Genomic DNA, 16,066 nt, shown 5'->3' on the forward strand with positions numbered 1-16,066 from the left:
CTCCCAGCCCCACAGGGTCCCGCCCACAGGGCTCTCCCAGCCCCACAGGATCCCGCCCACAGGGCTCTCCCACCCGCCCCCCCCCCCCCCACAGGGTCCCGCCCACAGGGCTCTCCCAGCCCCACAGGATCCCGCCCACAGGGCTCTCCCAGCCCCGCAGGGCTCTCCCAGCCCCACAGGGTCCCGCCCACAGGGCTCTCCCAGCCTGGCAGGGTCCCGCCCACAGGGCTCTCCCAGCCCCACAGGATCCCGCCCACAGGGCTCTCCCAGCCCCCCCCCCCCCCCCGCAGGGTCCCGCCCACAGGGCCCTCCCAGCCCCGCAGGGCTCTCCCAGCCCCACAGGGTCCCGCCCACAGGGCTCTCCCAGCCTGGCAGGGTCCCGCCCACAGGGCTCTCCCAGCCCCACAGGATCCCGCCCACAGGGCTCTCCCAGCCCCCCCCCCCCCCCCCCCCCCCCCCCCGCAGGGTCCCGCCCACAGGGCTCTCCCAGCCCCACAGGATCCCGCCCACAGGGCTCTCCCAGCCCCGCAGGGCTCTCCCAGCCCCACAGGGTCCCGCCCACAGGGCTCTCCCAGCCCCGCAGGATCCCGCCCACAGGGCTCTCTCAGCCCCGCAGGATCCCGCCCACAGGGCTCTCCCAGCCCCGCAGGGCTCTCCCAGCCCCGCAGAGTCCCGCCCACAGGGCTCTCCCAGCCCGGGTAGGGTCCCGCCCACAGGGCTCTCCCAGCCCCGCAGGGTCCCGCCCACAGAGCTCTCCCAGCCCCGCAGGATCCCGCCCACAGGGCTCTCCCAGCCCCGCAGGGTCCCGCCCACAGGGCTCTCCCAGCCCCGCAGGATCCCGCCACAGAGCTCTCCCAGCCCCGCAGGGTCCCGCCCACAGGGCTCTCCCAGCCCCTCAGGGTCCCGCCCACAGGGCTCTCCCAGCCCCGCAGGGTCCCGCCCGCAGGGCTCTCCCAGCCCCGTAGGGTCCCGCCCGCAGGGCTCTCCCAGCCCCGCAGGATCCCGCCCGCAGGGCTCTCCCAGCCCCGCAGGGTCCCGCCCACAGGGCTCTCCCAGCCCCGCAGGGTTCCGCCCACAGAGCTCTCCCAGCCCCGCAGGGTCCCGCCCACAGGGCTCTTTGAGCCCCACAGGGTCCCGCCCACAGAGCTCTCCCAGCCCGGGTAGGGCCCCGCCCACAGGGCTCTCCCAGCCCCACAGGGTCCCGCCCACAGAGCTCTCCCAGCCCCGCAGGATCCCGCCCACAGGGCTCTCCCAGCCCCGCAGGATCCCGCCCACAGAGCTCTCCCAGCCCCGCAGGGTCCCGCCCACAGAGCTCTCCCAGCCCGGGTAGGGTCCCGCCCACAGGGCTCTCCCAGCCCCGCAGGGTCCCGCCCACAGGGCTCTCCCAGCCCCGCAGGGTCCCGCCCACAGGGCTCTCCCAGCCCCGCAGGATCCCGCCCACAGAGCTCTCCCAGCCCCGCAGGGTCCCGCCCACAGAGCTCTCCCAGCCCGGGTAGGGTCCCGCCCACAGGGCTCTCCCAGCCCCGCAGGGTCCCGCCCACAGGGCTCTCTCCCTCTGTGGGATTTAAGGTGGCCTTGGCATCCAGGTTAAGGGTGGAGGGGTCTAGGGCCACATAGCAATAAGAAAGTGTTGACCGTTTACAGTAAATTACTTTGAGTAGGGGACAAAATTGAGCTGAGCAGGGCTCTTTTTGATGAAATGAAACCCACACCAAACCCAAGGAGGGACGGGTACTGAGCTTAAGTCAACAAAGGACTCCAAAACCCCAGTATTGTGCATCATTATTTACATAAAAGCAGAATAGGGCTTAAATTAGCTAAATCTCTTGAGTCTAGGGATTTGCATTCGGATTTGTAAAATGGCAGAAAAGCAACAAGAGATGTATGTACAATGAATGTCTGTATTTACAATAATTTCTAAAAAAAACCCCGTAATTACCAGAATCCTGCTCAGGAGGAGAAACTTCTGCAAGCTCGCCCTGTTCCAAGATGCGGCAACAGCTAAACCCCCACCACCACCACCACCACCAGCCACCAAACGGATCGCACAGATAGAGCCCCGTCCCCGGGTCAGCAATGTGGGGAGGGGGAGAGAAGACCTGAGGGAGCCCACCCTCCAGCTGCTGCGTGCACCAAAGGTATTTAGTGCAGCTGGGAGGACAGGGAAGTCCATCCCGGCGCAGCTGCTGAACGAGCGCGGCACTCACTGGGGGGGGCGTGAGAAAAAAGGATAAGAAAACGAGCAACGGGAAGCAGAGGGAAAACAAGGAGCCAGACACAGGAGGTGCGACGAGAAAGAGGCATCGAGGGCAGCTTTATGGATGGACCAGGTACCTTCCACCTCCTGAAGGACGCGGCACAGCTTCAGCGAAACAAAATTTCTGACTCCTGTTTCCCGAGAGAAACTGGCGTGTACCTAGACGTAAATGTGCTGCCTTATACCCCTTTCTCCTCCATCCTCACAGTTTCCAAACTGCTGTGCATTTCCATGGGAGCTTAGGGGGCTTTTCGAGAGCCATCACGTGTGAGTCGTGTTGATATCTACTTACAGTTGCATAGGGCTCCTGGGCTCAGAAACGTGCTTACAGCCGGATTTAATAAGGCAACGGTGGGGGGAGGGGGAGGGGGAGGTTCCCTTCCCCCTCGCCTTGGAGGTGCGGGGGCCCTAGATCCTTCCCACAGATCCTTTCTTCACCTCAGAGTCTTGGACCCAGCCCACAGGAGCAGCACCTGCTTAAAACCAAAAAAAAAAAATTTGCCCCCCCCCCCCCAACCCCCTCCGCCTGCACGCGTTTCCAGTCACGGAGGAAACCCCTGCGAGGGGCAGGGCACCGCCGGGCTGGTCAGCGTGCGAGGGCCTCACACAAATGAGGTCAGATAAAGGACCCGGCTGCCCCCATCTGGTCTGCCCAGCACGTTGTTCAGGGTTTCAGCTGCCACTGCAGAAACGTTACCGCGGAAGTTGCCGGCTTTCTTCCATTTCCAGCCTCCTAGAGATCCTCTGTGTCCGGCCCCCGTCACTGTTCTCGTCCTCGCCCACCTTTTCCAGGAGGCCTTTCCATGCCACCACCACCCACCCTTACCACGAGGAAATGTTTCCTGACATCGCTCCTGAGCCTCCACCCCGGGCGTTTCATATCACGAGCCCTAGTTCTACTGCTTCTTTTCCCTCAGAAAACATTTGATTCTTGTGCATCACTGGCGCCTTTCGGGTATTTACAAAGTTTGCGTGATGTCTCCCCTGTGTCCCTCCTCTCCACCAGGGTACGCCGTGCATATTGAGGTCCTCCGGTCTCATCTCATGGGGCTTTTGGTGCAGACCCCACGCCGTTTTGGTCGCCCCTTCTCTGGACCGCCTCCATCCTGTCCTTATTCTTCTTGAGATTCGGTCTCCAGAACTGAACACAGTACTCCAGGTGAGGCCTCACCAGGGACCCCCCTACAAGGGGCAGCCCCAGATAGTGCCAAGGCAGCAGCGACGCTCCAGCACCCTATGGAAATTTCATTCCAGAGGCAGCGGCCAACTTGCCTGTTGCCTACATCTGGGCTTGTTCCAGTGGGGGTCAGCTTTCCGGTTGTCTCTGCAGCCCATCCTACTCATTGTATCATCATAATCCAGTAATATGGAATTATCCAGTGGATAAACAGCTCCATCCATGTCATATTTTTTATGCACATCCTCCAAGCCCCTGCTCTGCCACGGCCAGAAACATGGCGCTGGTCTGGATGAATCTGTGGTCAGATCCAGTTTTACAATTCTTACTTTTCTTATGTTTTGGTTTTTTTTTAATCTTAAAAGCATCCAGTGATGATGCATGTATAACTTTACTTTATAATTTAGTCATCTTCACAGTAAAAGAGTTCAGTAAAGTCAAGTTCAGTTTTTCCTTTTTGTAACTTCAAATCATGTCCTTATATATGGATAGAACTAGGTAAACTGAACGTGGAGAAGGCCATGGGGCCGGATGAAGTGCATCCCATGATTGTAAGGGGGCTCAGAGACGTGCCTGCGGATCCGCCAAAAGACCTGTTCCGTAGATCCCTGGAAACAGCGGTGCCACAAGACTGGAGAAGAGCGGTGGTGGTCCCGCTTCACAAAGGTGGAAGCAGGGAGGTGGCTGGAAACTACAGGCTGGTCAGCCTCACCTCAGTAGTGGGGAAATTAATGGAGACTCTGCTGAAAGATATGATCGTGAACTACCTACAATCTGGGGATTGCATGGCCCGAGGCAACCAGAGGAAGGTCCTGTCAAACCAATCTGATTGATTTGTTTGATTGGGTGACTAAATAATTAGATTGAGGAAGAGCACTCAACGTGATTTACTTGGATTTTAGCACAAATTTTGATACGGTCTTCCACAGAAGGCTCATAAATAAAGCGGGAAGCCTAGGAATGGCTGCCAACGTGGTGGAGTGGATTACAAATTGGTTGACCGACAGGGAGACAGCAAATACTGGTAACTGGAACCTGTTCTGAAAAGAGGACAGTGCTAAGTGGAGTCTCTCAAGGATCGGTTTTGAGACAGGCCTTGGGTGAGTCCTCACCTGGAGCTCTGTGTTCGGTTCTGGAGCTTGATTCTCCAAAAGGATAGAGACAGGATGGAGGCGGTCCAGAGAAGGGGCGACCAAAATAGTTTGGAGTTTTGTATGAAAGACATAGGCTGAAGGACCTGAATATGTACACGCTGGAGGAGAGGAGGTTCAGGGGAGATGTGATACAGACCTTCAGATACCTGAAAGGCTTTAATGATGCACAGACATCATTACCACTGGAAAGAAAACTGCAGAACTAGTGGTCACGATATGAAACTCCAAGGAGACAACTGAGAACAAACATCAGAAAGTATTTCTTCACAGAGATGGTGGTGGATGCCTGGCATGCCCTCCCAGAAGAGGTGGTGAAGACGAGAATGATAATGGAATTTAGAAGGGCATGGGATAAGCACCGTGGATCCCTGGAATCTAAAGGATGGAGATGAAGAAATATGTTCACGTTAAGTGTAAATTATACAATGCAAACTGGCCATGATTATACACTCCACAATTCATAAGATCCATTCTCCCTGGATTTCCTCTGTATTAAAAAGTTCATGTTCTTTCCCATTCGCTAAGATCAGCAAGTCAAGCCTTTCTCGATGTCCCTTCTCCAAAGTGAACTCACCTCCAGGAAACAAGAGAACGTGCCTTTTTCTCCGCTGGTCCACGCCTTTGAGGTGCCTCGTGAAAAAAAGTTTCTTCAAAAAAAAGCACTAAAAGCGTATCTTTTCAAAAAAAGCATTTCCGAACCAGGTTAGCAACCTATAGTCCATCTGGCTTTCTTATCTCCAGGCGAGGTACCTGTAGTCCACCCAGCTTCGTTACCCCGCGTGTCTTCCGGCACCTTAATTCAATGTAGCAATTTGATTTGTTTTGTATTTGTAATCTGATTTATAATGTGTTTTATTTCATTTTAAATTCTATTGTCATGTCATTTTTTGTTACCTACTATGTATGGTTTATTGTATCCTGCTCTGAACATAGGAAGGGCAGGTAACAAATGTTTTAAAATAAATAAAATTAAAACATTTCAGATTGGGGTAACCTGCGTGGAGCGGCAGGTACTACCTTAACATATGGAATTCGCTACCCCACTTCCTCACCGCGCAAGAAAACTTAAAATCCTTCAAAAAAGACCTAAAATCCTGGCTTCTCAACCATATTAAGGACAGCTCTCAATGACTTTAAATTATAATCCCATAAACTGCCAACTTTCACTATTCCCCTTGGACAATCTCTCCTGATTCAAGCTACTGATGCCTCCTTTTATGAAGAACTCAGTTATCTCTGTCTATCTATTCAGTGTACCTACCCTGTGTACACTATGTTTTGTTCATACTTCTTCTTTTTGATGCCATTTCCCACTATTGTTAAATTTAAAATTTTAAAAATCTTTCAATGTAACAAGTTGTTCTATATGCAAACCGGAGTGAAGGCAACTATGCTATACCTCGGTATATAAAAAATGCTAAATAAATAAATAAGGCTTGGGGTGACTAGCATAGACATGGGGTGACCAGCCCCACCCAACTGAGACCACAAATTCATGGCTAGGTTGTGGCATAGAACAATTATTTGTGAGACACTTGTACACCAATCAGCCTTGATGCTTTGACGTAACTGCAACATCACTCTCTGCTTTGACGGCGGGGGGAAAGGGAATTTGATTCAGAGACAGACAGTGCTGGGTTCCTGACTTTTACTGTCCAGGCTACTGATTCGCAGACATTAGGGGAAAAAGCACAGGACTGCTTCTACGACCAAGTCCAGAAGCACAGCACGTTCAAGCAGCCGCACTGTCTGAATTAATGAGAAGGCTGCTCACCCTGTAAAAATGTTGCTCGCAGTAATTTTGTTATGGGTTTGACAGTTGCTTAGTTTTGATTGTAAATATTTATACCCTTAAAATAAGGCTTGGGGGTAACCTGCACGGAGCAGCAGTTACTACCCGTAACAGAAAAATGGGAGTGACTGCATGGAGCGGCAGTTACTAACAGAAGAAGCTTGCTGGACAAACTGGATGGACCATTTGGTCTTTTTCTGCCATCATTACTATGTTATTATATGTTCCTATTTTTTATATTTCCACTAACAGAATCTTAAGAGGTTCCCTCCTATGAGCTGAGCTCAACAGTGCAGATGTTTGCTGCTTTTAATTTTGGACAGACACCAGACATCCAAAGATGTAGTACAGGAGCTGTCAAGATTACACAGGTCCCTTCCTCAGATGTCATAGGTCCCGGTCGAAAACAGGAGCAATGGCCTGCAAAGAAGGGATTTATGTGAGATCTATCTCACACGCCGTAATATGTGTGGGTAATTCTTAGGCTCATCCAAAATAAGATTTCATCACCTGCAGAGAATCTAATCGTCGCCAGAACCAACACAGTTTCTGGAACGTTGCACAGTGTTTTTTTATGTTCAGTTTCAGAACCACTTGACGCTCAGATTAATCAGCCAAGGGGAAGGTGCCATCTTGTCTTTTCATCACGAAAAAATAGACTCTTTCGCCCAGGGCACTTAGAGAGAGGGACTTGATATGTGTTTCTGAAGTCTGATGTCATTCTACAGGTGCGGTACAGGACATTTATTATTTGCATACAAATATGCAAGCGAGAGCTATCTTGCCAGTAAAATAAAATGAGGCCCCGGTGACAGAATTTTTTTTTTTTTTTATTGATGAATTTTCACAAATACAATTCCAAGAATACACTTGAAGGGCAATGCATATAACTAAGAAAATCATACAATAGGAAAGGAAAAAAAAATACATTAAATGTTTCATGCTTCTCCAGTCCACAAATTAGGGAACCCAAGAACAATCCTCAGTGGCAAAATAACATCCGATCCTAATACCAGGAAAAAACTAACTCATGGGGTAGCTTGCAAATTATAATTGCTGGAATATGTGCTCTATATGCAAAAAGAGGGGAAGAGCACGGCTGATTTCCTACTTTGATAGAAAAGTTGACAATTGAGAAGGTTGATCAGAAACATAGGAAACCCCAGACATTTCAACCAGACATTTACACGGAAATTTGAGCAAAAAGAAAAAGCTCCAAGTTCTAGAACCTTAGGGGCAGATTTTAAAAGCCCTACGCGCATAAATCCAGCTGGATTTACGCGCCGAGCCTATTTTGCATAGGCCCGGCGACGCGCGCAAGTCCCGGGGTTTGAAAAAAGGGGTGGTCCGGGGTGGGGGCGTGGCCAGAGGCTTCCGTAGGGCCTCTAGGCCGGTGGATGGCGTGCCGGCACTTGGCCGGAGCATGCAACCTACGCCTGCCTGGAGGCAGGCACAACTTTAAAAATAAAAGTCAGGGGGGGTTTAGGTAGGGCTGGGGGGCGGGTTAGGTAGGGAAAGGGAGGGGAAGGGAGGGGAAGTTCCCTCCAAGGCCGCTCCCATTTCAGAGCCGCCTTGGAGGGAACAGGGAAAACCATCGGGGATCCCCCAGGGCTCGGCGCATGCAAGGTGCACAAGTGTGCACCCCCTTGGCGCGCGCACCGACACCGGATTTTATAACATGCGCGTGGCTGCGCACGCATGTTATAAAATCGGGCGTAGATAATAAAATCCGGCCCTTAGGCTTCATCAACAGAAATTGACGTCTTCTCTTCTGTGTGGACCTAGCAAGGTCAGGAAAAATTTGGACTCTATGTTTTAGAAAGGGTTCCATTCGATGTTTAAAATATTTCTTCAGAACCCATTCTCTGTCCCACTCAAGTAAAAAGGAGACAATTAGCGTGGCTGGTGGAGCCAAATTTTCTTCAGACGTTTCCAGTATTGTTGTAATATCAGTTTAGATGTTTCTATTGGAGAGAGAACTTGCACATCATCCTTATCAGGAGGACTTTTCTTAAAAGATGGAATATAATATACTCTTGAAGTTAAGGGTACCTTTTCCACATGTTTAGGAAAATTGATACCCTGAAGATTTGTTCCTCTTATTTATTTTCTAATTTATATTGAAGAACCTGGTTTTCCTTGCTTAATGCTTGTAAAGCTGAAGAGCTTTCAGATCTATCTTTAAGAGATTCCAAAAGTTCCTTGTTCTCCCTAGATTGCTTGTCCAATTTGTTTAAACAAAAGTCCAAATCTTTAACACTCTCAAAGAGAGGATTCATTTGAGCTATGACATTGGAATTTAAAGTTTGAATTGCTTCCCAGATAACCTCCAAATTGAACGTAGCAGGCCTTACCAGCTCAACAGGATGAAATTGTGGAGCTTCAGTCCGGCTTCCTCCAACCTGTTGCAGGGCAGCATGACCAGCAAATTCCCCTGGTTCATCGAAGATCTTCTTCAGGGCTGAAACACTTTCCTGCAGACCCTCAGGCTCAGAACAAGATCGGTTGCCGCCCACATCCTCGATCGGCTCCAGGTCTCGATACTGGGACTGCACACGCGCCTCTACAGGATTGGCAGGGGCAGTCCACTCCTCCAGGGACAAAGATGTCGATAGCTCAGGGAGGGGATCGGGCTCAACGTCCCCCCATCTCTCCTCCAGCGAGCCAACTCCCGGAGCAGAAGCTCCCCTTCGGACATGAGCGTCCATCGGCCCAGTCGGAGGGATAGAAGGGAGAGCAGTTGAGCCAACACGCTCTCTGTCACCTTCCGCTTACATGCAGAATGCGGCATTCAGGAGAAAACTAACAAAAGACAAGGAAAACGCTCACAGCCGAAATGCTGGAGCACCATCTTGGAATCCCCCGATCGGCCGACTGAAATTTAATAGAGCCTCAGTCCTGCAAATTTCATTACTTCCAAACAGCTTCCACTTTGCAAAGCCCATCTTCTGTGCTGGGTCTATGGGAAAACTCCTGAAAACAGGGTCCTGTCTCTCTTTTGTTTCAGGTATATGAAAGCACGTGCCTGTTAGTAAGAAACTAAAATTCAATGCCTAATGATATGGCTTTTCCCTATAACCACCCCACACACGATAAAAAATCCTTCATCCATGAAGTGCATAAAACCGTATCCAGTTATAAGAAACACGGACCCCTGATATGGACCGTGTTTCGCCTCAGATGCGTCGGGAGGGACCTTCATCTATGAATAGAAAATAGGCATCCATCAAGATTTATCTTGATGGATGCGGTCAGGGCAGGCCGTGTTCAGCAGAGTCTGGGTCCAGGCAATGGTCGATGGCAGGCAGAGTTCAGTCAAGGTCCAGGCAGTGGTCAGTGGAAGGCAGAGTTCAATCAAGGTCGAGAGGGAAGCCCAAGTCAAAACCAGAGATCCAACCGAAGGGAGCTGGGCTGGAGAGGCAGGCAGGACACAAGGAACTCAGAAGAGGACTGAAGACTGATCACGAAGAAGCAAAGACAAACCCAGGAGCCAGACCATGAACTCAGGAACACAGACCAGAAACAACAGCGGAGACTCGGGAACCAGGAGCAGGAATGCTGGGGCAAAGCACTACTTCCAGGGAAGCTGATCTATTGCCAAGGCATTGGAGGGGCGTCTGGTGCAGCCTTTTAAAATGCAGAGGGGGGTGATGTCATCAAGAGGCGCCTCTCTCTAATTCCCGCCCGTTGGCCCGTTAAATCCTGTGCGGTCGTCACACGCACGCCCCAAGGAGGCCAGGGACCAGAGTCGGAAGCGTCCTGCCGTGTGAGCTCAGTGGCATGCAGTCGCGCCGCAGCACGGCCTGCCGCCACATTGGGTGAAGGAGGCCGGCGTCGAGGCAGCTCCGGGGGAGGTTCCTGGTCGCAGGAGTCCGTGAGCCACCGAGCACAACAGAGACCTGGTGCACCATGTTCAGTGGAGGTCCCATCTCCCCTGCCCCCAAATAATACAATTGAGCATTACTCCCAGAAAGCCTAATTTTGTCACCCCTCTTTTTAAAATTATCCAGACAAATCAAACAAGGCTCTCTTTTTACGCTCCTAAAAATGATAGGGAGTCAGGTGGCACCTTACAGCCTAACCAATTCCATACTGAAGCTGGGAAATAAAATCGTCAGAGAGAAATCATGCTCTTTGTGAAGATACTTGGTTAATTGTGTTTACACAGGCCTTTCTTGCAGTTGTGTCACCACTTTTTCATCTGTTTTCTTGATATATTCTTGTAAATTTAGGACCCTGTGATCATGGGGGCCCAAATGTAACTGGACCCACTTTTCACCCTCTTCCCTCATTAGGTCTGTGTATAGCATTTACTCTGTGGGTGATCTTGGTCGATTCTATTTTTTTTTTTCTCTCATTGCCTGCTGTAATTGGGTAATAACAAAATAAAGTTCCTTTGCCATCGTTCCATTGAAGGCTGTGGGGCATCTAGGCACCAAAATTGTACCACAGGCCATTCAGCCCAGTGGTCGCTTGTCCATGCAGTGTGAAGTATTTTAAATAAATGTGGTGCATGTATTTGCAGTCTGGCACTACAGAAAACCAAGTTAGAGCTTCCCTGAAAATCCTATTGCTCCTTGCACACGGCCCAGTGGATCTGGAGACTTTTCATCCCAAACAACGTGAACCAATCACTTTATAATTTGCCATTGGTGGGGAACAAGCGTGGCTCATGACATTGGCGTGCTACAGCTACATTGCAAGTCTCCTTAAACATGTTCCTAAAGTGCCCTGAATCGTACATATTTTTCACATTCGCCCAATGTCAATCAGTCTTCTGCTCATCCAGTTTTGATGTGTGAAATATGAGAGATTATGATGTAATGAATCATAAATAAACATTTTTAGGAATGAGGAAGGCAGTAAGGCAGGGTGTAACTTTGCTCAATACATATTGTTCTGAAGCATACAGTAGGTTATTACTAGCACTCTGGTAGATAGGAGGTCATGACTTTCTCTAAGCCAATGACCTTGGAAACTGCAATCTGAATTCGGTAATAAGTGTATATTGCAGCGCAACTCTCATTTAACTTTCTCTCAGATGAAGTCGGAATGCATTATTTGTAGACTTTCAAAGGCATTTGAGCTAAACTAGAACTATGTACTGAGACAGGAATGTACAGTTCACCTCAAATGCCTTGGGACCTCAGACTTATTTTAGTGAAATTAAATGAGGACTGTATTCTGTTTAGATAATACATAATGGTTTCCCAATAGTTAAAGTTTTAATTCTCACTTATCATGATCCAGGAGAGCTGCTTCTAGAGCTCAGGAGTGATAAAGTCTACAGGTTAAGATTTCGGGGGGGTTATAGAGTGAGGAATTAAGTGCATGTTACAAATGCATTCTTCCTGCACCGCACCAGAAGTGACAGTGATATCATTTCCCCGGAGCACTGCTGTTCACGTTCAGAACACACGTGTCCTTTGTTCCCAGGCCATATTAACTCTTTCAAAACAGGACGCAAATATTCTCCCGCGTGACGCAATTATTGCGTGTGCACAGGAGGGTGCATTTACTCCTCGTCAAGACCATGCTATCACCCATCTCTTTTCCTTTGATCTTTGCCTCCTTTACAGTAGGTTTTCCCTTACTCCGTTCCTTTCTTCTACCTGTAGCTAGTGCTCGACAGTTTCCATTTAGCAAGACACATGGATTCTTTTTCCCTAAAAGGTCAAGAAATGTAGAATTGGACCTCCATTGGGGGGAATACATTTAGCTTTCAGCCTTATAAAAAAACCAAAACCCGGTACTCCACTCAGAAGTTTTAAGTTCCCAAAGGCTTCCAATGTATTTCTTTCATACAGATGTTTACCAGAAAATATAGAAAAGACAGTCTATATAGTCTGAATGCTTAAAAGGTAGTATCTCCTCTCTCTGAACTGAGAGGTGCAAATGCAAAATGGGTTTACTTCAAGTTTTGGGCAGCAGATCCCAAAGCACAAGGGATAGCCATAGCAATTCACAGCAGTATGTTACTATCTGCCCCCATGTCAAAATGCAGGGTTTGTCACACCCCTTCCACTGGAGCATGATTAAAAGTTGCTCAACGATACCATTTCCCAGTTGGCGTCTACTCACAGATCCTACAGAAGTGTGAGCCACGGTCCATTAAACTGTAGGGTGCCTTTCCCATGGCAGCCCCATTGCCTAGAGTTGCAGATGGTGAGGGCACTGTGCTCAGAAGGAGGGGGTGAAGAGATAGAGGTGGAGCTCCACCAGATTCTCCTGGCATCCTGACTCTCCATAGAGTGACTAGCAGCATCTGACTCTTTCCTGCTCCCCTGCAGAAGTCACTAGGCTCATTTCAGTAATCCTGGTAAACGCCCTACCAGCGGAGAACACAGGTTATGAAACCAGAAGGGTGCCTCGGATACTTCCATTCCCTGTGTAAGGGTATGGATTTATTTAAGTTAGGCCAAGGGGCCTTCCAGTACCAGAAACACCAAATCAACTGTTCTTCAAGGGAAATCCTCCTGTGTTTGGCGCTGAGAGAGTTAATTGAACACCTGCTGACAAGAGTGCATTTTTTTCCCCAAACCAGAGAGGGCCCAGGAAGTTCTTTCAACTTTCTTCAAAGGCTGAACTTCCTGTGCACCAGAAGATGTTGTGAAGCGCAGTAGAAAATTGTTCTGCTGAAGGAAAGTTCTTTTAAACATGTTTTCAGAGTCAAATGGAAAGACTTATTACCAAGTATGGAGCGCTGGAGATCCAGTCAAGCCAGACATTCCATCTTTCTGCCGCCTTACGAATCTCCAGATATGGGACCCTTCCAAATGCCAGCGGGGCGCTGCTTCCTTTATTTTAAATAAACCCATGAAGGCAAACCACAAAAAGCTTTCCACGGTGCTTGTAAGCTCAGCCCACCTGCATAGTTTTATTCATCATTTGAGTCCAGTGATTTTTGTCACAAGCCTTTAGAAGCATCCAAGATTTTCACCGTAGCTTTTAAAGCAGGCCCTCTCTCCTTTTCTGGCAGAAATGTTAGGAGCCATTTGCACGTAACGTCTGATGGCTGGCTGCATCCCGATCTGGTTTTCGCCCTTTTCAGTGGGTGGTCTTGTAATCCTGACTCCCCTAAGAGAAGCAGGACTGCACCCGTCCATGCATGCTGGGTGGGGAGTAAAAGCAGAACTTGATCAGTCTGACCAGCAAGAACGGAGCCCAATTTGCAATCCTATGGGTAAACATGTACCTCCTGGGCTAGTGTCCCTTCACAGGACCCCCAAGGGCCACACCTCAAAGAGGGCTGAAGTGTGTAATTTTCTTTTCCTGATGTTGAGCCTCCCTGAAAGTCCAAAATTCCCTGTTGAGAGTGGGGGCAGGGGAAGAGAGAGAGGGAAAGATTGTCTTCTAGGCCCTGAACGTTGTTCAACAGTGAATTGCGCATCCCAATCAATTCCACGTGAATGTCCCTTGTATACAGCATTAACAATCACTCAGGAAGCAAATTGATGGTTTCCAATTTATTAAAAGACGGAAAGTTGATGAAAATAATAAGTTACAAGTACTTGGTATTTATATTCCATTATACAGCTTCAGATCTTCTAATAAATGGAGAAATTACTACTTACCTGATAATTTTCTTTAGTGAAGGATAGGTGAATGCCAACGAGTGGGTTATGCACCTCTGCCAGCAGATGGAGATGATACTCTGCATCGCTTGCCCTAAGAAGGCTAACCACAAAATCCAAATCCAGCAGCTGAGGGCGGGTCTGGGATTGACCTGCCCTTCACTAAAGGAAAAGAAATTATCAGGTAAGTAACAATTCCTCCTTCCTCAGCTTTTGAGTAGGTCAATCCTAACGAGTGGGATGTACAAAAGCCAATCCCAAAAAAGGGCAGGAGGCTGCCAGCGTCCCAGTCAAAACCGACCTTGCAAAAGCGGCGTCATCCTTAGCCCTAACATCCAAGTGGTAATGCTTGGAGAATGCGTGCAAAGATGAACATGTCACTGTTCAGCAAATTTCAGCAGGCGCAACAAATGAAGCTCCGCCCACAAGACCGCCTGAGCCCTCATGGAATGCAGTCTAATCTGCTTCAGGAAGGCAACCTCAGCAGCCACATGAGCTGCCGTAATGACCTCCTTAATCCAGCGGCCACTCGTTGCCCGCGTCGCTGGTGCTCCCTGCTTACCTCCACCATGGAGCACAAACAGGCGATCAGACTTCTGAGCAGTCTTAGTCATCTCCAAGTGGCGCAGTAAATGACAGTTGACGTCCAAGGAATGCAAAAAGTGGTACCCAGCTTCATCTCTTTCCCTGTCCAAGGCAGGCAGAGAAATGGACTGTTTCAAATGGAAGTCCGAAACCATTTTGGGCAAAAAAAGGCACAATTCGAAACTGAACTGCACCTGGAGTCGTATGGAGAAAAGGCTCATGGCAGGAAAGAGCCTGCAGCTCGGAGACCCAACGAGCTAAACAGATCGCAACCAGAAAAAACTGTCTTCAAAGTAAGCAGCCACAAGGAAAGAGTACGCAGCGGTCGAAAAATAAGACCTGCCAAGAACTCTCACAAAGGCACTGGACACCACAATAGGGGGGGGGTGAAGATGTTTAACTCCCCGTAAGAATCAGGACACGTCCAGATGGGAAGAGAAAGGCCCTCCATTGACGCTTCCCCTGTAACAAGCCAGTGCCACAACTTGAACCTTCAAGGTATTAAGGGCCAAACGCTTAAGTAAGCCATCCTGTAAAAATTCCAAAATCAAAGGAATATCCACCATGAGCGGTTAAGTACCTCTCTTTGCCTCAAAGACCCTCCAAACTCTAACGTAAGCCAGAGAAGTAGAACATTTCTGGGCCCGAAGAAGAGATGAAAATTACAGAAGCTGAATAACTGCGCTTCAACAGCCAAGCCCTTTCAATGACTAAACTGTAAGACAGAACCGACCCGGATCCTTGTGCAGAAGAGTTCTATGTGGCTCCAAATCTGGGGGAATATCCCCTTCCTCACCAGGAGAGCACCCACCATCATCATCGGTATCATCATGATCCACCTGCGTTCAAGCTCTGTCAGATTGCACTGCGCTACGGCACTTGACCATGGAGACAGGCGGAGGAGCACTCGGAGCACCTGGACCTATCTTAGTAGGAACTGCCGCTTTAGCAGATTGGCCCTGTAGAAATGTTTGCAATCCCTGGAAGACTTCAACCCAGGAAAAGGAGGCCGGATCCATTCCAGGCCCCATAAGCCCGAACATGATGTCCTGCGAGCCAGTGTCCCCGCGGACCAATCAAGGGAGGAGACACCCCTGCAGTGTTTCCCTCGGTCCCACTCCCCTCAGACTGAGAAGGACCATCATCGGCAAAATCGGAAGGAGGCAAATCTCCCTGAGCATGCAGGCAGCGCTGACACAGGCTTAAAGAAAGCTCCGGCTGAATGGCTCGGATGTGGCAGGCAGCACAGACAGATAGGCGCTTAGGTTTTTTTCACCACAGGGACCATGCTGTAAGCACACAGCCCGATGAAAGATCAGGCCTCGCTTTCCTGCATGTTTTATGGGCAGACACAAAATGTGCGTCCAAGCCCACGTGCCTAGGCCACTCATTCCACAGGACGCCCAGGACTGACACCTAAAATGGGCACTCAAGATGTGTGCCCAGGAGGAAGAATGTCCAACTGCACGCACAAATGAGAATGGGGGCACACCCGGACACGCAAGCGCATGCTGACAGCCTGCAGCA

This window comes from Rhinatrema bivittatum, chromosome 9, assembly GCF_901001135.1.
Source record: "Rhinatrema bivittatum chromosome 9, aRhiBiv1.1, whole genome shotgun sequence".
NCBI classification, from domain to species: Eukaryota; Metazoa; Chordata; class Amphibia; order Gymnophiona; family Rhinatrematidae; genus Rhinatrema; species Rhinatrema bivittatum.